General features: G+C 33.6%; 1 long non-coding RNA gene across 1 annotated transcript in view; it reads right to left on the bottom strand.

Annotated features, from left to right (window-relative positions):
* The window catches only part of LOC141577654 (uncharacterized), a 485,640-nt gene extending 478,198 nt beyond the window's left edge, over positions 1-7,442 (bottom strand). Inside the window, exon 1 of the long non-coding RNA XR_012506888.1 lies at positions 7,333-7,442. This is a non-coding gene — a long non-coding RNA (uncharacterized LOC141577654). The remainder of the gene's footprint in view (positions 1-7,332) is intronic.
* Between the last annotated feature and the right edge of the window lie 18,611 nt (positions 7,443-26,053).

Here is a 26,053-nt window from a genome sequence, read left to right as displayed (position 1 = left end):
CACCATCTGAAACCTTACGATTTAGGACCGAGTTTGCAGGTGAAATTAACAGGATTTGCTTGGATTGGCTATGGAGGTTGGTGAATAAAGAGAAAAGTCAAAGATTACTCTAAGGTGTTTTGCCCGGCCAAAGGAAGGATGAAATAGTCATTTACTGAAATGGGAAAAAAAAAGTGGAATTGGGAGCAAGATCTCTGATTGAAATATATTGTTCAATCCAGTATTATAAAGTCAAGCTGAATCTGGAGTCCAAAAATAGTAGTCAGTGCTAGTAAATAAATTTAAAACTCATCAAGTATGAGAATTAAATCAATGAAGGGTATGTTGATAAAAAATGAGAAGAGCTCCCAAAGTCTGAGTCCTCGGACACACGAAGGTTTAGAGATCTGAGAGGTAGAAGAAATCAGCAAAAGTGGACAATGGTCACAATGGTGTAAAAAAAAAATCCTTCTCTTAATTTGTTATATTTAGTGAATTTCCATCTGATTCTTCTGTGTTGCTCTGGGAGACTGTTTTTACTTCATCAAAGAATAAACAACATTATTATCCACTGAGTTACACAAAATAGGTCAACAATATATCTGAAGGAGTAGATTTGTCCTTAATGTTTAATTTTTACACATTTTAATTTATTGTTAGCAGTTTGCCTTTAATAAGCTACATTCTACGTATCAGAAAGATTATTTAATAAAGTTTTAAATTATAAGTAATGTGTATAATTTGCATATATATGTAAATATATACCAGATCTTATGGGGTATCTTAAAGGGATATCTAACAGTATTCATATTATACAAATAGACATAATGGCATAATATAATATGCATATCTATTAGTATACAACTGTAAGCTAGTTTTACAATATACGGTACAAAAATCTGTGGACTTTCACTACAAAACTATGTGGGAGACAGGTGTTAGTTATACTTTATTCTCCTCTTCCCTACCTCACTAGCTTCAAAAGAGATTTTTTACTTTGTCAGTTTGAATATTATTGTGTTTTAACCCCTTTATACTTGGCTAAATAATGGTGAGTAGATCACTTTTGTTATTGAGAACCTGAAAATTCTGCTTATGATATCTTTATTGTTTCAAGTTTGGAGCATTAAATTATTTGTACATGCAAAATAAGTTGTACTTCTATGAAAAATTTCTGTTAATCGTGAAAGGTGCTAAACAAAATTATTCACACCTAGCAATATGCTTTATTCATCTTTATCATAAGAAAAAAAATTTTCCACTTTAAGTTGTAACTGAAGGTATCTTTTAGTTTGGTCAAAGTAAGCAAAATATATAAGCATGTAAGCCTCAACTTTGAATAAATTTAGGTGCTATTCCACAGGCTATACCCTTCCATCTGTATCTGCCTCAATGTAAGTACAGAGGAAACCTGTCTCTCTAACTGCTGTTTATGCTTCTGGTAGGTTTATACTGTCCCCATAGAAGATGAAATCCTAGACTATTTGGTTGTGAGCAATCAAATTTTGGGTATAAAAAGAAGAGGAAAAACATTTCAGGCCTCTTCAAGTCCAGAATAACATGATTCTCAACCAAAAATGTAGTGGTCCTTCTAGGATCAGCACTAAATAATATTCCATGGTATGAATGTACCAGTTTGTTTTATTCATTCACCAGTTGAAGAAAATCTTGGTTATTTTCAGTTTAGGACCTATATGAATAAAGTTGTTATAAGCATTCTCATGCAGGTTTTTATATGGACATAAAATTTCAAATAGCTGGGTAATACCTAGAAGAGAGATTGCTAGATCTTTTAATAAGCTATCAAACTGTCTTCCAAAGTGTCAGTAGTATTTCGCACTCCCATCAGCAATGAATACCAGTTTCTGTTGCTCTACATCCTTACTAGCAATTATTATTGTCAGCTGAGGGGAATTTTAGATGTTTTAATAGGAATGTGATGGTATCTTATTGTTATTTTAATTTGCAATTACCTAATGATAAATGACAGGGAGCCTATTTTCACATACTATTCATCATCTATGTACCTTCTTTGGTGAGATGTCTATTCAGATCTTTATCCATTTTTAAACTAAGAATTATTTAGTTTTTTACTGTTTAATTTTTAAGAGTTCTTTATTTTGGATACAAGTTTTTTATTATGTATGTTTTCACATATTTTCTCTCAGTCTGAGTTTGACCTTTCATTCTCTTAACAATGTTGTTCACAGAGCAGAAGTTCTAAATTTTAATCAAATCCAAGTTTAGAGATGATAGACCAGTAACCAGACATCCAAGCCTATTTATTTTTATGTTAATATTATATTCTGCTAAGTTTCTGAATATTTTTGATTTGTGTTAAGTTTATCATTACTCTTCTTTTGTTTTCCAGTTTTATAACCATATCATCTGAAAACAGTTTTATTACCTTTCTAATTCTTATTTTTCTAATTGATCTCTCTTGTCTGATTGTATTAACTAATAAATCCAAAACAGTGTTAAGTAGCAGAAGAGATAGGAGACATCCTTGTCTTGTTCATACACATTTTAATTACCTATTGACAATCCCCCAACTTGTTACATTATATAGTTGACAGCAATTTTTTTCTCTACTGACAAAAGTATAATAATTATTATTATTATTTTATTATTGTTATTCTCTCAAATATAGAGAGATAAATAGTTACACTATCTGGCAAACTATATCATTGTTCTACGTAAGGCACTCCTCTTGTTTTATTTATTTATTCTTTTCAAAGTCCCATTCTTTGTTCTTGTTTTTTCTCCCAAATGCAAATACTCTATACTGTATTGAATGTGTATTCCTGCATTTTATACATCCATTTAAAAATATGCCAGGATGTGCTGTGAGAATGTTTTAAATGCACATAAATTTTCTTGTGTTAAGACCACATTCTGTTTCTTTATTCATTAAGCATTGTGTTCTTAAAAGTTATTGGTACTGCTGAGTTTATACCTAGCTTGCTGTTTCTAATTTTTTAAGGATCCGTTTTCACTGTATTTTATTTATATAATCTCCACTTAGGGACATAAAGATCACTTTCACTCCTTACTTCATTATATTTGGCTTTATGTCCTTGTTTGTGATATATGTACCTAGGTATGAAATTAATGTATACAGAGCATAAATATAAATAATTTGGCAACGCACTGAAATGTTGCACATTAGAATGGCCAAAGCATATAAACTCCCACAAACAGTGAATGAACAGTCTGGTCTTCCAAAATTCTTATTACCACTTGGCACTATCTAGCTAATTTTTGCTAACCCAATGACTGTGAACAGGTATCGCTTTTTAAGGATTTTAATTTATCTAATTATTTATGAGTTTAAATCTTTATTCAGATACTTGCTAGCCACTTATGTTTTCCTTTCTGTGGATTACCTGTTTGAATCTTTGCTCAATTTTTTTATATTTCTTATCATTTGTTGATTTTTCAAGTGCTCCTTCTGAATTCTAACTATCTACTCAGTACTAGTTTAACACAGTGAAAGTGTTCTCAATTGTTTGGTTATCCATTATCTCTGTGTATTGTGTTTTTGTTAAACCAAAATCCTTAATTTGGGTGAGAACAAATCCATCTATTTTTTACCTTATTGTTGTTGCTTCTTGATTATCAATTAATTCTTATTCAATACATTTTATTTTTCTTATATGTAATATATAATGATAAATTCCCTATTGAATTATTCAGTTCATCTGGAGTTGGGTCATATTTTTATAGTAGGTAATTAAAATAATCAAGATATTTTATTTACAAATTTTATTTCCCCTATTGCAACGTATATTTTTTGTTCTTTCAGTGAAGCTCAGCAAGGTAAGTTTCCTTTACCAAAGATATGTTTCACAATGTATCCTCAAGGTCTCTGAACCGTCCTCTCACAATTCTTATCAGTGTGCAGTGTTTGGGTGAGTATCTCGGAATGACCAATTCATCATTTCTCAATTCAAGCATGACTAATCTAACTTTTATCTCATTTTTAAAATTTTAATAAATATATATATATTCATTCATGAATGAATATATATAAATTTGGTTTCCAGGATTTTTTCTTTTTCCACTTCTACCTGACAGCTTTGTGAGGCCACGATACCCAGATATTTCATCAAACAGTATTCTAAATGTTTATATGAAGATATTTTGTGGATGGTATTAACATACTTTTCCCAGTTTTTTTGAGAAATAATTGACATACATCACTGTAAAAGTTTAAGGCATACAGCCTGATGATCTAATTTCACTTACACTGTGAAATTACCATAATAGGTTCAGCTATATTCCATCATCTCATACAGATACAATAAAAATAAAAGAAAAAGATTATTTTTGTGATGAGAATTCTTAGGATTTACTCTCTTAACATCTTCTCTATATACCATACAGTAGTGTTAACTACAGTCATCACAGTGTACATTAAATTTCTCATACTTATTTATCTTACAGCTAGAAGTTTGTACCTTTCTATCAGCTTCCTCCAATTCACTCTCCCCCAACCCTCCACCTCTGGTAACCACAGTTCTGATATGTTTTTCTAAATGAGTTTGTTTTTGTTTTTTAGATTCTGTCATATTAATGAGATTTGTCTTTCTGTCTGACTTATTTCACTTAGCATAATGCCTTCAAGGTCCATCCATGTTGTCATGAATGGGAAGACTTTCTCATTTTTTACACGACTAATGGGATAAACATTTGAATCAGCAGTCTTTGAGGAAAGCAAATTGTCCTCCAGAATGTGGGTGGGCTTCATCCAATCAGTTGAAGGCCTCGAGAAAAAAATGCAGATTTCCCCCTAAAAGAAGGAAATTCTACCAGCCATCTATCTCTGTACTCAAACTGCAACTCTTTCTTGGGTCTCCAGTTTGCTGTCCTGACCTGCAGAGTTTGCATTTACCAGTCTATACAACAACATGAGCCATTCCTTAAAATAATCTCAATCAATCTTTCTCTCCCTCTTTCTATCTCTCTTTCCCTCTCTCTCATTCTGCATGTATTAGAATATGAAATAAACAACACAGACTAAAAATGAATAAGAATCAATTGAGTAGTGAATGAGAAAATATACAAACATAATTATAATTTGACCACTAAATAGGATATATTTGGTCATTTTATAAGTTTAGGAAAGCAGCAGAGAATGTGTTATTTTAAGAGCAGCATGAAAGAGGGGAAAAGAGAGCTGAGTACTCTAACAAAACAAAGGAATTCTTTTATCACATTACTTTACATATTAGTATTTACTTCTGCGTTGGTTTTGCAGCAGTTTGTCTTATGATGGGCTCTTTTTTTGCTTACGTAAGTATTTCTGAAGTTACAAAGATGTTTTGATGTTTTGACAAAAGGAAAAAAGCCTTCTTTTGACTAGAATTTCAGAGTTGTTTTACTTTAACCATTCTTTTTCTCTTGCCTCCAGAAGAAAGGCCAAAGAACATTATCTGCTATGAGACTTTCCTATCAGAAGGAAACTTAGATGCCCTAGAGGAAAACAGAGTTGATGCCATTCATTCCCTTAAGACTTATGGTGTGAATAAATGGTAAGGCTACACTAGCTATATATTTAAATTAGTCTGGGCCAATTAGTTTTAGGAGAAAAAAAAAAAGCCTTATATATATAGTGTTCTTCATCTTGCTTAATCAATGGTATTTCTGCAGAAGCGGTCACTTCTTGATGTTGGTGTTGCTTTAGCAACAGTGGGGTTAAAAAGCTAACTGGCTTGAACTGGACATAAGATGGCTGGCTGGACTGGATGAGTTTAAAGAGTTCGTAAACCATGAAATGATGTGATACTTCAGATATCTGGCACTGTGATGTGGTGGAAAGAAAAAGAAAACTGAAGTCATTCTATATTGATTCGGTGTCTGGTCTGTCATTTGCTAGTTGTATAAGCCTAACTTCCAGGAGCCTCTATCAGTTGGTAAAATGTGGGTAAACAATGCTGCTTATCTGTTGTGACTGACTGTATACTGAGAAAACAAATATAAAGTACATACTAAAAATTAGCTATATTTTTCCCTTCTATTAAATAAATGCTAACTGAAGAAGATTTTAGATACTTTTGATATTTTCAAGATACTGAAATACAATTTTTAGGACATCAAAGCACAATCACCTTACTGATTAATCAAATAATGGAAAACACACACAGTTTCTCAGTCTTCAACAACAACAACAACAACAACATTACCTTCGAGGATTATTTTTATAGTGTATTTCCACCTCCTTCCTTCTTTGTTAATAGCTCAATTTTGAAACTATCAATGGTTTCTTTATCATTATCACTTTAGGCTCTTATTACTGAATTGATGAATTCCATGTTATATAATAGGATGAATAAAGAAAAATTTTAAATATATCTCTGTATTTTATAAACTAGTCTATAAATATTTATAGATAAACTAGTTTATAAATATCTCTGGCCCTTGTTGTTTTTCAAGATTTTGCAGCTAGAGTCAAAGATTGGTTGCTGATTTATTCAGCTCCTTCAGTTTGAGGTCCAATGGTATATCTGCTTATCAACATAGCATATATCCTGATTGACAACATTGAATAATCATTGTCACACCACTTTATGGCTTTAAAAAAATGTATGTTCTGCTTAAAGTCACAAAAACTCAACTGAATAACAGATACATAGTGACCACATTACATGATACCAAAATGACTTTCTCTAGCAATATAGGAAATGTTCCTGTACATTCTTTTACAAAAACTGGTAGAGTTTTTGTATATGCAACTAAAATTTCAGCCATTGCATTTTATTTTTAATCTTCAAAGGGAATGGAACATATTAGTTGTTATGTAAGTGATCAGAATGAGCAGAAGGAATATATTGGGCTGCTTCCTGTGACAAAACTTTCAAGAAATCTTTATAAAGAATTTTTTTAACTAGCAAAAAATGAATTATTAAATGGCAGAAGGAAAGCAAAAATTAAGAGACATTTTACCATAATAATGATAATGCTATCATTTAACTTAATTCTCAGAAGAGGCACTACTGTCTATATTTTCACAGGTGAGGAAACAGACACAGAGAGACTAAGAAACTTGACGAGGGCCAATCCAACATTAACTGCTGGAGCTGGGATTCAAATCCAGTAAATCTGACTCTGGAATCCAACCTTTTAAACTCTATGCAGCCTCATGTGTGTACCACAAAACTTACACCAAAAATACATGTGAAAACATCTCCCAAACTTGTTGGCACATAATAATGTTTAGTGAATCTGAATTTAGATTTACCTTTAAGGCTCATACAAATCAAAGCTTCTTTCAGTAATATGATCTTTTACCACAGAGATTTTTATAACCAAGGTTCCTTTACAGTTTCTGAAAATAATTAGGGAAAAACTCACAGCTGGAAAGAGAAGTGGTTGAGGACGTCCACTTTCTAGTCCATGAAACCAGCTCGAAAGTCATCACTCAGGTCCCCACAACAAGAAAAGAACACAAACTGAAAATCAACAGCTCTTCTTAGATTCATCAAAGAACTGAGGTCACAGGTGCAAACTACTGCCTAGAATCCGGAAAGACAGACAAGCAGATACAGAGAATCATAGCTTATCAGGAGCAAAAACCCAGAAGTAGTCACCAGCACCTGCAGTCAGGATCACAGCTGGAGCCAGTATCAGTGGGACGACTTTAGACTGTGATGAATTGTTATAGGCTCAGGGTAGACTAGCTTCGGAGTCAAAACCTCTGAAGAGGCCCAGCATTAGGGGCCCCCCACATCCTTGTGAGTTTCACCTTCAGGAGGCTGATTGCTGTCACCATAAAAGCTAAAAAAAAGTCTGTTTGTACTTCAGGCAGGTGGAGGGGAAAAAGTAACCATATGAAATACACTCAGAGCTCTCCATTCCCTCCTTAAGGGAACCTATTGTACCAGAGCTTAAACCTACTGGCAGTTTACCAATGATTAACCAATCTGGGGAAGAGAACTACCCAACTCAGCCCCTCTCTAGCCTTCAACATGCAGAAAGAGAAATACCCAACTCAGGTATATTTAAAGACCGATACCCAATAGGAGGACTATAAAAAGCTTGACCTCCCTCTACATCTGAACAGCAGTAACAACATCAAAAGGGCTGCCGTATAATAGCAAAGGATTGCAGCTATAAGAACTGCAAGGCTCAGACTCTATTTAAGGAATCTCTACAAAAACTCAACAACAGAAGGGTCAGAACGGGGACACTGGAAGCAACGTGGCTCTGCTGGCAAAGTTGCAGCATCCAATAAACATGGCCCAACTCCTGCCAGATGAAAATAAGCCTCACACTAAAAGCCTATTTACTTTGGTTACTTTTACCTGATATACAGTTTTAAAAATTAATTATTTAAGTAGACATTAATTAAACTACATTAATAATCATTGTAATGCAAATGGCCTAAATATGCCAATTAAAAGATACATACTGCCAAAGTAGATTAAGAAAAACAAGACCCAGCTATAGTTACCTACAGGAAAGATAAGTGGTGAGGTCAAGATTCTTGTCTGTCAAGGAAAAATTATTAATCCCTCTTAAGACCAACTTCTTCCCTCATAAATTATTTCAGTGAGTCTATGTCTAGTATATCTCTTAAAATATGTTGTTTTGCAAATAACAGAAACCCAGCTGAAACTAATTTAAACAGGACAATTGACATTCCAGATCATGGAAATTAATTCATCCAAAACCTCAGGTCTTGGCTCAACCTAGAGCCCAAATTCTATCACCAGAAGCTCATTTCTGTTTCTCCACGACATTTCCTCTACGTGATTTTATTCTCAGATGGGTTTCAAAAGGGCTGTTACAAGTGCCCAGGTTCAAAAATATGAAAACGAATATATGCATGACTGGGACATTATGCTGTACACCAGAAGTTGACACATTGTAACTGATGGTACTTAAAAAAAAAAAACCAAAAAAACAAGAAGTGCCCAGGTTCAAAGCCAACTCAAAACAATGAGATTCTTTCCCCACCATTTGGAGCAAAACTCATTTTGTTTCATTGTTCTAATGGGTTTGGTGGCTGTCCTTAAACCCACCACAGTAGCCTGAACAATATGACATGCTGTGGGGATTGGATCTATGTGGAGTAAACGCCACTGGAAACGTGCAACAAGAGAAAAGAATGTGTAATCTGCTTCAGGGAAATCAGGTACCTTTACCAGGAAAAAAAAACAGCGTTTGAAAACAGATGTCTACTACATGTAGTTGAACTAAAACATCAGGTACTTTTTTCTACGTTGTACTCAAATAATTTGCTCATGGTTCCTTTCTACATGGTTTCTCATATGTTGCTGGAAAATTGAACTAATTTAAATTGTTATGCTGAGATGGGCTGAGACCTGGGACCCTTTACCTGAGTGCTTGCACTTGCACCTGGACAAATGTCTCCTCCTCTCCTCCAGCAACAGAATACAAAGAAACAATAAGGGGCTGAAAATAACTACATACATATGCAGTCAGGCCAATTATAAACAATAAGATACAGAAAGGCCACCAAGTAACTGCCACTTCTGAGGTGCCAGGAGCAAAAGGCGGGGTACTGCCATGATCCCTGCACACAGCACCACGAAGGGTGGTGGGCAGACCATCTAAGCCACACTCAACCCCACCAACCCACCAGCCCCTACCCTGACCCCATTTAAGGAACCTGTGCTCTGAGAGTGAGCAAGGTCACCTGTTTCTTGGTTTCCCTCCCTTGTGCTATGGCACAAGTCCACATAAAGCTGTGCCTGAATTTCTCGTCTTAAGAATTTCTATTGATTAAAGAGTCCAAGGCCCCAGGTTGGTATCAATACTGAACTGAAAGAACATAAATTGAAATGAATTGAAGAGATGAATATGAATAATGAAGAGAGGCTCCTCCCAACTGCATGATTTTGTAAGGTAGAAAAGATTACAGGAATAAACTGGCCTTTCATTCTATTTCTGAGTGCAAAATGAGTAATAGTTTAAACAAGAACAAATGGTAATCCTCTAAAGTATGAAAGTGTTTTCTCCTAGTGTATCTGATTTTCAAGTTGATGGAGTTTCTGTTTATTAGTTTTTGAGCTTTTTGTCAGAATGCTGCCACATTCTGCTGTGGAAGGTCTATATAATAATAATAATAAATCTTTTACAAAGAAAATATGTGGAAGAACAATTATACTCTCTTCAGAAACATCTCTTTGCATTTTTAAGATGAGATTCACATCAGGTTTACCCTCTTCTCCATTCAGACCTGCCCTTTTCATATTGAGAGATTACATCAGATAGGTTACTACACTTCAAGGATGACTAATTAAAATTTTACAGAAAGCAAGAAAATAGGAAGAGAGAGAAAGAGAGAAAAGAAATGAAGGATAAACATATATTTTGTCATCTGCATTTTTCTAATCAAATTAGTCACCTTCATGCAAGGCCTTCCCTTGTTCCTAAAATGAAGCATAAGCAAACTTTCCATATTGGACATTAAGTCACATGATGCGGGAAGACATTCGTAACACTAAACACACCAAAGGAGCACTCTGAATCAGAATAAGAACCAAATGTATTTTAAAAAAAACAAAAAAACAACTATCTTTCCTAAAGACTGAATTTCCTAAACATTTTAAGTCTCAAAAAAAATTAGCAATTTACTTTCAAACAGCCATGTTACCAAAACTTAAAAGTTAACCACATCCACATCCATAACATGGAAACACTGTAGGAAGAGTTATTAGCAAAGTCAGAAATAAATGGTAATTATACTCTAATTTTCATTTATAATTTTGCTTATTATGAAGTATTCTTAATTTATTAATAACATTCTCAAATATTATTTAATGGATTGTATAACTGTATTTCTGATGAAATTCCCAGCTATGGTTAATTCCATAATATTGGTTTTAAGGAACCTAACTGAACTCAAGTAACAATTATATTTCACAACAGAACTATAAAATAGCACGAACACTATTTTATTTTATTTTTCTTGCTAGTTTCCAAAAAAGTTCTATCTTCAGCTAAAATTTATGTTTTAGAAATTTACATTTTGATCATCATAATTACACAATCAATGAGTAGGCACTTGAAATTTACCTATGTTCCACAAAGACCCCAAGCAGCTGCAATATAGATTAAAAGGTAGAGCTTTCAGGCCTGGCTGTGGGGTGGTCACAGGATGCCATCGTTAGCTGTTGTGTAGAGGCCACAGTGTGGCTCCTGCATTTGCTCCTCTCACACTTCCTCTCCCTCTAACCGGCCTGACTTCTCACCTTTGCTTTCCCTGGAGGGAAAACCAGATTAGGACAACTGCCTAGTCCATTCAGGCTGCTATAACAAACATACCATAAACTGGGTGGCTTAAACAATAAATAGTTCCCACAGTCTGGCAAATGGGGAGTCCAAACCATCAGCAAATTCTGTGTCTGGTGAGGACCTGTGTTCTGACTCACAGACAGCTGTCTTTTTGCTATGTCCTCACATGGCAGAAGAGATGAGAGAACGTACAGTCTTATTTTATAAGGCTACCATTCCATTCATGAGTGTTCCACTCTCGTGACTTAATCACCTCCCCAAGACTCCACTTCCTAATATCATTACATTGAGAGTTAGGATTTCAACAAAGGAATTTGTGGGGTGGTTCACAAACATAAAACCCATAACAGTAGCCAATGACTGTCTAGTTTGCATGTCAGACGTTATTCATCATGTGCAGAGGAGATGGAGTCCTGCTACAGTAACATGGCTTCAGGGAGTTAATTCTGCTAGAGGATGAACAGAGCACTCAAAGAAAAGTGGACATACCAATAATCTAATATCTTACTACAGCTTATGCAAGAACAAGATATAAAGCCCATGAGTTAAGCCATATCAGAAAAACCACTAATATAATCTCTTACTATTTAGTGGATTTAACAGAATTTCAGGGAAAAATCATAAGCATCACTCCATAAATATTTTTTAGTAGAATATCAGTATCTCACAATTTGTTAAAATATATTCCAAGATAGAAATATTCTGTAGTCAAGCATCTGTATACCTATTTATAAAAGAGAGCCATGAAATAGAAAGTAATAGCAACCAATTAAATGTTAAAACCTCAGCATTTGACAAATGTAATTGATCACAGAAATTACTTTTTCAGATCACCTATTAAAATCTCAATTGATATTAATGTTTCATGGCACATAGTTTGAGATACTCTAAATTTTTTTTAAATATAGGTGTGTTTTCACTAATAACTCTGCCCACCAGCTTTGCAAGATATTTCTGCAAAGGGTGCCTAATGTTTTCATGGAAAACAGCACAGGCTTCATAAAGAAACATGGCTGTACAATTGACTTCTTATATAATTTTAGACCAGTATCAAACTTTGACAGACCTAATTCATCCACCTGTTAACTGGAAGTTTGTGGACTTCTAAGTGAAGATGTTATCTAGCTAATCACACACAATTAAAAGACTAAACAAAAGTAAACTGAAAGAATGTAAAATTGCATTTGGTCATCTTATTTTTATATAAAACAAACTTTCTACTTTATAAAATGAGGGTATTCAACTGAATAATTTCTGGTATCTTTCCAGAGCCAAGAAAAAAGAAACAAAATACAACAAACACTTGTTGATTTTTAAAAAAATATTTAATGCTTAAAAAAATAGAGAGCTGCTCATTCATCTAATGTGTGATTAAGTTGTAAATTATATTTCTTTCTTCAAGTCTTTTTAGAACTGTGCCATTTACCACTGAAAATATACTGAATTTCCTCAAGTTTAAGACATCATCAAATGTGAGAAACACCTTTGTTTTATGTACCATGAATAAAAGAAAAAACCTAGTTAAACTACATCGTATCATTAAATGAAAGATGCATACCTACTTCAGAGATGCTGAAATGTGGGGGGAAATGTGCTCCTTAGAATCAATGGGATATATGTATTTGGAGAAAGAAAAATTAAAATAACTTTCTTTGAACTTTGTAACACTCCGTCCAACACATTTTTTATAAAGGTACTTTCTCAAAGAGTCATTACAATATTCTGAAAAGCAGTCCTTTAAGAAGGTCAAATACTCCTGATATCAACCTTGAAACATTTATGTTCAGCTGAGACTCCCAGAGTCCATCATTTAGGAAGGGAAAAGTGAACCAATCCCATTTAAAATATATCTAATTCCTAAAATTTTTGAAGATTAGTGGCTCCTATTGTGCCAGGTAAAACTATAAATACAGTTCTTCAAAATAACAATTGTTATAATAAAAAGGCTTCCTTTATACCCATACTTAGCACTGAGAAAATTGGAAATTGAAACTTTTACCTGTGTTGATCAAGGAACCTGATAACAATTAGCTACAATGATCTCATAAAACCTCTCTTTAAAGGAAATAGCAAATTAATTTAAATAACTGTAGATGCACAGAAATTTATAGAGTTGGCAGCAACTAAAGTTTCTTAATCTGATCTCATCACAAAATCTACATTATATCATTATTCAAGGATTAAAACCACCCAACCCTTCCCATAGCAACTAAAATAACATTGCAAAGCCTTACCATGGACTGTGAGGTGCTATGTGCTCTGGCCGCTGCAGGGCTCTCTGACTGGGCTCTCACCTCTTCCTCTTGCTCATTCATCCTCAGCCACAGTGACCCTCTATGACTTAATCAAGTTCATTGATCAACATGGGCATAAGTTTCAATTTTCAAAGCACTAGGTATAGGTACAATCAATTAATCTTTGTTCCTGTTGTTTTCTGCACAAGAAGTAATTTTATTCCAGAACTTGACCTGTTTTATCTTTTTTTTTTTTTTTTTTTTTTTGTATCTGAGTAATCTGCTCCATTGATTTGGCCTTCTAGAAGTTTTCACCAAATGCCATAGTTAGCGTCTCCCCATTTCCAGTAACTCCTAACTCTACTGCCCTATTTTATTTCCTTCATGTAGTTCCACCTCTCTGAAATTATACAATGAGCCCCAATGAAAGGGTAGGTCTTTCTTTATTATTCGGTATTCTTTCATAGCATCTAAAATTGTGTGGCACTTCACTAATGGGTGATGATTAAACAGGCTTGGGTCACTGAGGAGGACTCACAAGAACCAAAATGGCAGTGCTTACAAACCTGAAGTTATCTATCAGAAAAGAAAACAATACAGCAACGCATCAAAGCCAAGGTACACGTCACAGCAAAGGCTGTCTCAGGGAGGTCTGCAAAGGCCAGGGGAGCACCACTGCCCTCGCTCTGTAAGGGCTGTATGTACACAGTACTTTCCTTCAGATCAGGAACCACCAATTGTGCAGAGTATACCTCGGAACCAGGATGCCCAAAATAGAGATTCTGCTGGGGCTTCTCAGGGTGCTTCATAGAGACCATGGGCAAACTATGCATTTCATTGCCGTCAATAAACAATGCTGATAAGCTAGTACAAACTGGCTCAAAAATCCTGGGATCCATAGTAACAAACCAACACTGTTATCAGTACATTTCATTTCATTCCTAGGGATAGTGTCATGCAGGGGCATTCTTATTTCAGTGGAACAGTTCTGGCTAATTTCAAATCTGTTGGAATTAACTTTACCAGCAGAGGAACATATTAGAATATGGTGGGGGGGTGTGTGTATGTGTGTGCATGTATGTGCATTGAATGAATTAATAAATCCTGTTTTTTAATTTCTATTTTTATACAGTTTTAAAAGTTACTTTCCATTTACAGTTATTACAAAATATTGGCTATTTCCCCCATATTGTATAGTTCATCCTTGAGCCTATCTTATACCCAATAGTTTATACTTCTTACTCTCCCAACCCTATATCGCTCTTCCTCCCTCCCCACTGGTAACCACTAGTTTGTAGTTTGAGTCTGCTTCTTTTTTGTTATATTCACTAGTTTGTTGAATTTTTTAGATTCCACATGTAAGTGATATCATACAGTATTTGTCTTTCTGTCTGATTTATTTCACTTCTCATAAGGCTCTCCAAGTCCATCTATGTTGCTGTAAATGCCAATATTTCATTCTTTTTTATGCTGAGTAGTATTCAAGTATTCATTTGTTGATGGATACAAGTTATTTCCATATCTTGGGAATTGTAAATAATGCTGCTATGAACACAGGTGCACATATCTTTTTGAATTATTGTTTGTTTGTTTGTTTTTCTGGATAGATACCCAGGAGTGGAATTGTTGGGTCATATGGTAGTTCTATTTTTAGGTTTTTTTTTTGAGAAACCTCCAGTTTTCCACAGTGGCAGCACCAATTTACATTCCCACTAACAGTGTATGAGTGTTTCCTTTTCTCCACATCGTCACCAACATTTGTTATTTGTTTTTTTTTTGATGATAGCCATTCCAACACATGTGAGGTGATATCTCGTTTTGTATTGATTTACATTTCTCTGATGATTAGCAATGTTTAGCATCTTTTCATGTGCCTGTTGGCCATCTGCATTTCCTCTTCGGATAAATGCCTATTCTTCTGCCTATTTTTTAGTCAGTTTTTTTTTTTATGTTTAGTTATATGAGCTATTTATGTATGTTGGATATTAATCCTACATTAATCATATCATTTGCAAATGTTTTGTCCCATTCAGTGGGTAATCCTTCCATTTGTAGATAGTTTTCTTTGCTGTGCAAAAACTTTTAAGTTTAATTAGGTCCCATTTGTTCATTTTTGCATTTACTTTCAATACTTTATGAGATGGATCCCAAAAAATATTGCTGCAATTTATGTCAAATAATACTCTGCTTATGTTTTCCTCTAGGAATTTTATAGTATCCAGCCTTACATTTTGGTATTTAATCCATTTTGAGTTTATTTTGTATATGGTGCTAGAGAATGTTCTAATTTCATTCTTTTACGTGTAGCTGTCTAGTTTTCCCAGCACTGCTTATTGAAGAGATTACTTTTTCTTTATTGTATATTCATACATCTTCTGTCATAGATTAATTGACCAAAAGTGTGTAGAATTATTTCTGGGCTCTCTCTCCTGTTCCATTGATCCATGTGTCTATTTTTGTGCCACTACCATACTGTTTTGATCAATGTAGCTTTGTACTATAGCCTGAAGTCAGGGAGTATGATTACTCCAGCTCTGTTCTTTCTCAAGATTGTTTTGGCTATTCAAGGCCTTCTTTTGTTTCCATATAAATTTTAAAATTATTTGTTCTAGTTCTGTGAAAAATGCCAATGGTATTTTGATAGGGATTGCATTGAATCTGTAGATTGCCTTGGATAGTATGGTCATTTTAACAATATTGATTCTTCCAACCCAAGAACATCTTTTCATCTGTTTGTGTCATCTTCAGTTTCTTTCATCAGCATCTTACATTTTTTGGAGTACAGGTCTTCTGCCTCCCAAGGTAGGTTTATTCCTAGGTTTTGTTTGTTTGTTTGTTTGTTTGTTTGTTTGTTTGTTTTGATGTGATGGCAAATGGAAGAGTTTCCTTAATTTCTCTTTCTGATAGTTCATTGTTAGTTTATTGAAATACAACAGATTTCAGTATATTAATTTTGTGTCCTGCAACTTTATAGGATATTGTAATAAATGAATTAATAAATCTCTACTTCAACTTTTTCTTAAGATTTGAAATTTTTATCTTAATTATCTCTACATAGAAAATAGACTTGACTATATTTCATTCTGGTGACAGAGGTGACTGACTGTCCACCAATATTGGTGCTTCTGCTTCCATAGCACAGAGTACTTGTTGGGAAGTAGTTGCCCAGCCTAGGACTACATTTCCAAACCCTCACCAAGGAATATGAGAAAAAGTGATTTGTGTTGTTTCCGGGTTGAGGCAATTAAGAAACAGACATGGCTTCCCACTCTATTTTCCCCATGTACTTTCTGGATTCAGGAGACCTGAGAATCTAGGGCATAGTCAAATCATAAGATGGAAACTGATGCTGACCAGGAACAGCCTCATTTGCTGCTACATGTGTGAGAAATGTGCTAAGTTGCTGAAATGTTGGGATTTATTAGTTACGTTTTCTTCGCCAATACTATTCCTAATAGAGAAGGGAACCAATAAAAAGGAGACTACTAGATTACTCTCTGATGATTTTAGTTTACTTCATATAGTTGCAGAATTATAGCACATTAATTTTTCATTTAATAGCTGATATTTAAATTTCAATTCAGCAACCTGTTTTTATATAATTTACTGGGCACATGTCAAATATGCTTCTCTTGATATATTTTACTTAATTAGTAACATAATATTTTATGATTGCTATTTTCTGGTGCAGATGTGCTACATTTGATGTGTTCAAGATATTTTACAACCTAAACTGAAAGAACAGTCCCATATTTCTGTATTCATACACTGTACACTGCCTACCAGTGAAATATTTAAAAATGAATTTTTCAACTTCCAAAGCATGCTTTCACTCTGGATTTCTCCCCTCCCTAAACATAAATATTTACTCTATGTGACACATAGTTTGGAAAATGTTAATACTCTGTACTATATCTTCTTCTAAATAACACAGCACACTATTAGGTTTTGTGCAAGTTGAATAAAATTTTCAGTTGATTTGTAGAGATTTGTTTGTTACATGTTTACTATTATTGCCCTCTTTATCCATTTTTGAATTAGTTATCTACTTTGTGAAACAACCATTATTCAGTAATAATGTGTAAGGTAGCAACTACAGATAATTTATAATAATAAATTATAATAAAGTATAATTTATTATAAACAAACACCACTAGTAGGTTCTTAGTAAGGTTACTTTTATATAATTATGTTACAGTAGGTCATATTGTATAATGTAGTACCCAGCATATAGATCTAACTTTTTAAAATGAAATGATGCTTTGTGGATTATTCATCACCAAAACAATTCTTTTACTTTTAGACAACTGTTTGAAATTCTTTTAAAAAAAAATTCTTATAATCTTAGAATTATAAAGTTTTTTATGTTTCTATTTCTGCTTTATCTCTCTAAAATTAGAATGACAATTTGATGCATATAATTTAGTCACTTGAATAAAACTACTTGTTCAATATTTTATCAAAAATGAATGTAAATGTGTATGTCACAAATATTTTTGATACTCCAAAGAAGTGTTTTAGCAGAATTAAAATAATACACCTTTAAGATCCATTCCTTGTATTACTTTAGGAAGGTGTTCCTGTTTTCTCCACTTTATCCATCTCTGCCAATCCTTTCCCCAAAGGCATTCAGTAATGAGATTTGGTTAAAAATGGTAACAAAATCATTTCTGCTAAAGAAGAATAGCAATCCAATTTTTTGTACATGCATTCCAGTTTCAAAAATTATCTGTCAAAAAATTTTGAAGTGCTTATAAATTTAGTCATTACCAAATTCTGAGTGACAATGCATCAACCATATGAAAAACTAGTGTTTGTTTGTCTTGTTTTGGGTCATTTTGCTTTTGAATCACTGTACGTGCTAAACTGACTTCATCTCAAGGATCTTTTTTTTCCCAGAGACAGTGAATCTAGATACAGACAACCCTGCCTTTGGTGTTTAGTGAAATTCTTTTTCTGAACAAAATTCACAAATATGAATAAACTAGGACTATATAATACCTTAAATCAATCACAAACTTACATTGAAAACAAAGTAAAATTAGCAATGGTTAAAAGTAGATTGGATACTCAGTGGTAATTATCAAGGTTTCTATATGAATTAATTTTTGTAGTAAATAACTGCTGAGAAGAAATCTTTGAAGTATTGTTCTTATTTCGTCTGTTGTGGAAATGGTTTATTTTATCTTCCAAGTTGGTAGGGTGAATTAGTGTGATTATCTCTTTCAGAAAAGAAAAACAAAAAACAAAAGAAAACAAAAAGCCAGAATTTTTAAATGTATGATTACTGGCAAATTGTTCCAGAAATAGAATCGATGCACAACCTCCCCTGCCAACTTGAGTATGGTATTAATTAACTTTGTGGTTTAGATTTTCTTAATTGATAACTGATGTGCTCATATTGTTGCTTTTAGTTGTGGTACTTAGTAAGGCTTGAAAGAAGAATTTTTTATTAAGCACATGCAGAATAGTGAGTATCAGCAATTAAACATCAATTGCACTCACAGTCTGTACCAGCTTTGGTTCTAAATGTCAATGACCAGATTTAGACAATTTCTTTTTGGAGTCATGAGGAACAACAGTCTGCAAGGACAATGAAATGTTTTAAAATGTGAACGAATTAGCAAATGCAAATTAATTAAATTAGGGCTATTTGCCTTACATCTTTTAATCTACTATCATATTCTATTAACACGTTAAGAAATTCTGCATAAAATTAAGTACAACTGTAATTATACTACAAATCATAAATCAACAAATTATGATATTGCTTTTCTTTTGCATCACACAAATGAATCAAACTTAAAATCAAAATGGTATGCAATATGTCAGAGAAATGTCATGAATCATGTTATCCAGGCACCTCTTTTGTGGAGAGTAATATATTTTCACAAAGATCTCTCATCCTTCTCTGTTTACAGCCCATAAAATATTTGATGGCTATGATGGTTAAAGTCCTAGGATCAGATGGCAGAAAGATCCTTGAGAAGACATTTACTTTTGAAGCAATCAAACTAGATAATACTGGAAGCATCATTTAAAGAACTTTTTAAAAAATGATATATATTTTATAAAAATATTTAGAAACATATTCTTTACTATTTTCCCTCTATGAAACAAATTAAACCAGAATTTTTAAAATTGAAAATAATAAATTCATTTTTCATGATGTTTTTAATTCTTTTATTCTTCCTTTAAAAGTTAAGATACATTTTTCCATCAATATTTATCTATACTTGGCTCTAGGAAATATTTCTTTATCTTCTTCCTTCAACTTTAACAATTACCCCCCAGTCCTATTTTATAATCATAGCTACAAAAGAAAGCTATTGTTTCTTCTTCAAATCTTGGTCAACTGAATCCAGCACTTTGAGATATGACACTTTCCAGATGTTTCAGTGCTGTCTTCTTATCTTAAGGCCTTTTTCTTAAGAAGTTGATACTTTGTTTATCCTGGAAATTTTCAAATAGCCTGCCTCAGAAGTATATTATGTAGTTCTCTATTTGCTTACAATTTATCCTGTTCCTTCTTCTTGCTCTCACACATTTTTTGCATGCATATAAAGTGAAACTCTACATCTACCTTCCTGAAATTATTTTTATAAATATCTTATTTGTTCTAAATTAATACAAATAAGCTCTTTTTTGTCATATATGCTGTTTTTCCTTTAACTCTGTATACTTTAGCATTTATACGTTTTCATAATCTATCTCAGCAGTTAATATCTGAGCCTTTACATCTTGATGTTTGCTAAAGAGAACTGACTAAAATCTTGCTTTGCTCTTAATTTTCCATTCCTAAGGTCTTCTAAATGCCCTTTATACTGCATTTATATATTCTATAATGTACATTGTGTAGATTTCAAAATTATTTTTCTCAAATTTTATTTTCAACAATATATACCTATAATTACCAGAAAAAATTCTTCTACCAAATCTAAATTTTTTTAATTATATTTAAACTATTCTATTTTTGTCTTCCTAGAGGTGGAAAGTTGCAGATTAGTAACCAAATTTATGTTTTTTCAGGTCTACTCTCAAATTATCCTCTTCTTTTTCTATTTATTCACATTTTTTATACATGACTTTCAAAATATTTTCAATCGACTGCTTCCTGTTTATATTTGTGAAATTTAATGTTGGTAAAATATTTGATTAACATTCAGATTATAATGTTATTTCACCATTATACATGCATCTATCTAGAAAATTAATTCTTACGTAATAAGGATTTTTGACTTGTCTTTGTCCCTGGTTTCTGGGAGATAGTCTCTAAATCCTTGCTATTTTCCAGTTGATAGAAGTAACTTTGTTATTCATGGTGGAACCTGATGGTATATGCTAATTATGACTCATGAGGGAGCTGTAGATAGTTTATACTAAAGAGCTGATTCAGTTTTGGGACTGGTCATGACAGAAAGAGCAACCTGTGATTTAAAATGTTGGGGTTTCAAGCCATGTGATATCAACTTGACCTCCAGGGAGCAGAGGTCAGTTACATAGCCGATGACTCAATCAATCTGCCTATATAACGAAGCCCCAATAAAAACTTTGGGCATTAAAGGTCATGTGAGCTTTCTTGTTTGGCACTCCTCTGCACATTGTCGCAAACTGATATGCCAGGAGGGAGACATTTCCTGACTCCAAAGAGAGAGAACATGGAAGCTTCATGTTTGGAACCATCCCACAGCTCACTCTATGTCTCTTCTTTTGGCTGGTTCTGATTTGTATCCTTTGACTATAACAAAATTTTAATCCTGTGTACAACATTTTCCTGAGTTCTATGAGTTGTTCCAGTGAATTACGAAACCCTGAAGGGGGTAAGAGAAATCCGGAATTTGTAGCCAGCTGGTCAGAGGTGCAGGTGGCTTGGGAACCTCTGAACTAGCAGCTAGTGTCTGAGTAAGTAAAAACAATGCCCTTAATTTTTAAAGTTTGGCCTAACTCCACGTACTTGGTTACAGAAGTGATCGCACCAGTTAGATATCTGCAAATGTTCACCATCCTCAGCAGTTAAACAAATAGTGCATACATATTATTTAGATCAGAGGTTTTCAACCTCAGTATATTGACACTTTGAACTGGATAATTCTATTTCTGTGGCGGGCTGACCTGTGCTTTGCAGGGATGCTGCTAAATACTGAGTGTTTGGAGAATCAATGGTTTACATGTATCTGCCTTAAAGATAGGAAGATGCAAATTAACATGTATGAAAGTGATTTTGTATGTAACACTGTTGGGAGTCAATAAATGAATAAATATATGATGATTATACTCTTTTCTCATATAAGCATGTATTTCCAGAGAAATTTCCAACTCTATTTTTGTTGTTGTAACTTTTCTTTTTAATGGGACAGCACCTTTACTATGCCTAGAACATAGATTCTGAGGGATCTTGCGCAGGTTATTTATACATTTTATATTACTTTTGTTTTCCCTAAAGCTGTGTACTAAAATACTTATTCAGGTGTTCCAAAAGCCATCTTATGTATGTCCCCCATTTCCATAGGAAAGAAAAGACATCACAAATAACATCATTATTTCATAACTTTGTACAGTTTCTGATGCAGTAATGGAGGTTATCATTCTTCTCAATGCCTAACATACTACCTACTTTTTCTGACTGTAAACAAACAGAAGCAGTTTGTACCCAAAGTACACATGATCAAAGAAATAAGACAACTTAGATATATTTCAAGATGCATGTAAATATAATATATCATTTTAATATCACAATTTACTTAAGTCTTAAGAGCATGCAATGGTTCAAAACTAGTCAATGATCTGAATTTTTTTTTCTTAATGACTTCTTCTTGGCTAAGGCTAACTGAATAATTCCTGTAACCTGGACCTATTCAAAAAACAGTTGAAGTAAGTTACACATATACTACAGGATAAAAACTTATTAATTGGAGAAATTGTATGTAAGTGAGGAAGAAGGGTATTTTGAGGATTTTCAGGAGAAAGCCAAAGAAAGTAGCAGAACAAAGGGAGAAGAGAGGAAATAACCAACTGGATAAGAGTGTAAAAGACTAAAAATAAGAAATCCAAACATTCTTATCCAGTGACAGTAAAAAATTAACAGAAAATCAGTTAGCAATTTTGATACTGCTATATACACGTACACTGGAATTGAACAATTAAGTAAATTGATGGCGGATGGGGAAAGCCAGGTTTCTCACTGTTGGAGTTGGAATTTACAGATAAGGAAAGGGAGAGGGCTAGAATGATCCATGTGGTAATGGATTAAAGTTGGAGACAGCATGTTTAGCTTAATATATACACCTATGGTTATACAGAGACATATTTATAGATAGCTAGATATACATAGATATCTAAGATAGACACTTTTTTGTTGTTGTCAGCTGAGAGGACCTAGGAGTTTCAGCTGACAACATCTCAGTTGCATCAAGGGCACCTGTACACAGATCTTGGTTTCCAAGTCCATTATCCAATAAAAGGAACCAGGGCTTTTTGGAGAATGGCAGATTCTAGAATGGGGCAGGGGCAGGAAATATACACAATGAGCTGCCTCTGGAGCATTCTGTAGTACCAGAATGTACAAAAATGCTAAAAAGAAAGAAAGAAAGAAAAAAGAAGAAAAATAAACCACACAATAATAGGTATACGCTCTGCCGAAGGGAAACAAGAGCCAACTGAAAGAGCGCCCAGTGACCAAAAGTGGAGCAACTAGAACGAGAAAATAAATTATATTGGATTATAACCCACAGTAAAATAAATATGTTTGAGTCTATACTGATATAAATGTATTGCTGAATAAATAAATATATTGAGGAGAAAAAACAAGTCTTCCATGAAGAAGAACTACAAATAATTTATGTAGAGACTCCACCCTCAAGGAGAGGGAGCATATAATCCTCACTCTTTAAAAAATATCACCACCTGTACCCTACTCTTTCCCCCAAATATATTAGTTTGCTCTAGGTACTAACATATGCCACATATTATCCTGATTCACCATTTCTAAAAGTGGACATAGAAATAATGCTATAAAGATAGTAGCATCATGGCCCTTTTGGGCCTTATAAAGCACCTTCATTGGCATAATCACATTTAAACTTTCCAGTAGTTCTGTACACTAAGTAATATATTTACCATTTTGAAGAAAAGTGATTGAAGTTTTTAAAGGTCTCAGAGTATCTGACACAGCCATGATGAAGGACAAGTTATTCTGACTCCATGCCCAGTACCCTTTCATCATATCTTGATAAAAATCCATCACCAATATGCTTAGGCCACAATGTCTATAAGCATCAACATAGAGTGATAGTTTCTGAGAAATACGTCCCCAAGAGTGAATGAATATATGAATATATACTCCTCTATTTAAGTAAACTCAGATTGAATTAGAATCACTTACACATACTCAATGCATTCAGTTTTCTTAAATATACTTAGAGATATACAGATAAGCATACATTACATGCAGATATACATTGTTTTTATTATGCATCTGTGTATATATACATGTAGACACACATATAGGTAAAATCTTGATATTTACATAGATTGTCATTTTGAATGAAATATATATATATATTTCTCTGTTCCCCAACTGCCTTAAAATATTGTTTTAATGCTTTATGTTAAAAGATTTTCATCTGTTATTTTATTTTTATCTTCAAAATGTTATTCTTTCCATTTCGTAGATGATAGAACAGCTTCTTTAGGGGAGCTATTAGCCTATAAAACTATTTGAATGATGGTCATAAAACCAAAAACCAAAGTTTTTAGCCCAGTGTTATCTACATATATGGGGGAAACAAAGAATAAGTCATTTTAAAACAATATGTACAGACTATGTTAGCAGTTAAAAAGGCAAACATAAGAATTAGTGGTTCTTAAAAGTCTAGTAGCCTATAAATATTTAGCTTACTGCAAGCAATTTTCCACTAGAATGAATATAGACCTCAAAAGTGCAATATCACTGGTAAAAATTTTAGCTTGAACTGAGTTTACCAACATCCTCATATCCTAGGTTAGTGAAGCAACTAAAGCTGATTTTTTTTTCTTGTTTAGTGCCCAAACTAAGAAAAAAGAAAAGAAAAGAAAGGGCAACTCAATGTCAGGTATGTCAGTTTATAAATAGATACTTTACAAACTGCTGCAATACAGCCTTGTAAGCAAAATAATTGACAGCATAGTGTAATATTTCTTTTCAACATTACCTATATATACATTATTATTAATTTAAAATTTATTTTGCTAAAGATGTTCAAATATATCTTTAAATTGTATTTTATGTTTATCCAGGAAGGTCAAATCACAGTACTTTCATTTTTCCTTTTTTCTGAGACACTGAACCCACACTTCAAGAGCCTTGGCATCAGTGCCTTGATGGCATTACTGGCTGCAATAGCGTGACTTTTCTTTGAGAATTTTCTCTTATTTATACTGTAACTTCCTTACAGTTTTTCACAGAGGGAAAAAAATCAACAAGGTAAAAAAATCAGAAGCTGACAGCCTCTGTTTGTTCAAAAGAGACTGCTGAGAACATAAAAGGCCAGTATCTTTCTCATTGATTGTTTGAACAATAGCTAGACAGATTCTCAGGGTTCAATTTTCTCTTTCCCCTAAGTCCTTCAAACTGTGTCAATGCTTTGAAAAGCTTCAGGTACAGAATAATTGTTCTCCAAGTCACCCTTTCCAAGTTCAGGTGGTGTGAGGTATGAGAAGGCCTCTTAAAAATGAAATATTGGCTATAATTCATTTTGCCCTTGTGCCATCTTAAAAAATACATTATAGTAAGCTCCATTGGTAAGGAATTTTAAAAGCTTACAAGAAACCAAAATCAAGAAAAAAAAATGAGATTAAAATACGCCTTTTTCCCTCTACATCTCCTCCCCTACATTCTCTCCTACCCCAAGTGATTATAATGTTGACTATCACTCAATAGAACATGTCAGTTGGATCCTTGATATGCTTAAAAGCATTAACAAGAGATAAAGATAAAAACAGTTTGAAGCAGAATAAAGCAAACTGAAACAACTCAATTTCATTTACCCTAGGTGAAAACAAAATTAAAAGCATCAACATGTACCCACCATGAACAAACAGCAAAATGTTAAATTCAAGACTCATATATTTAAATGTTTTAATATGGAACTCAGGCTTGACTTTACAATCAGCTTCCGTTCTTATTTGGAAACCTGACCACAAGAATTATGGAATCCTATCCTTCCCTTTGTCAGCTGTGCCTTATTTTCTTGGTGGGAAATTAAGAGCTCTCCGAATAGCAGAAACATTTTAATTAGCATGTTCTGTATTTTAAATGTGCATGTTATAGCATGTTAGCAATAAAGGGATACTGAAAATTTGGCCTATTTTGAAGTGAGAAGATAAATGTCCCTCCCAGGGTTAAGAGCACTGGCAAAGGAAAAACCACAAAGGCCAGGCATTGAGTTAGATTTGAATACAAGAAAACAACAGTTCCATATGTCCCCTTGAGAGAGCCTCCACTCTGGTGTCGACTGTCATCCTGAAGAAAGACAAAAACTCCTTCTCCTATACCTCTGCGTATCACCTACATGGAAAGAGATGTGGAGCAGAAGTAAGGC

Source organism: Camelus bactrianus, chromosome 5 (assembly GCF_048773025.1).
Source record: "Camelus bactrianus isolate YW-2024 breed Bactrian camel chromosome 5, ASM4877302v1, whole genome shotgun sequence".
NCBI classification, from domain to species: domain Eukaryota; kingdom Metazoa; phylum Chordata; class Mammalia; order Artiodactyla; family Camelidae; genus Camelus; species Camelus bactrianus.
The sequence above is the reverse complement of the archived record's forward strand: the minus strand, read 5'-3'. Positions and strand labels throughout refer to the sequence as shown.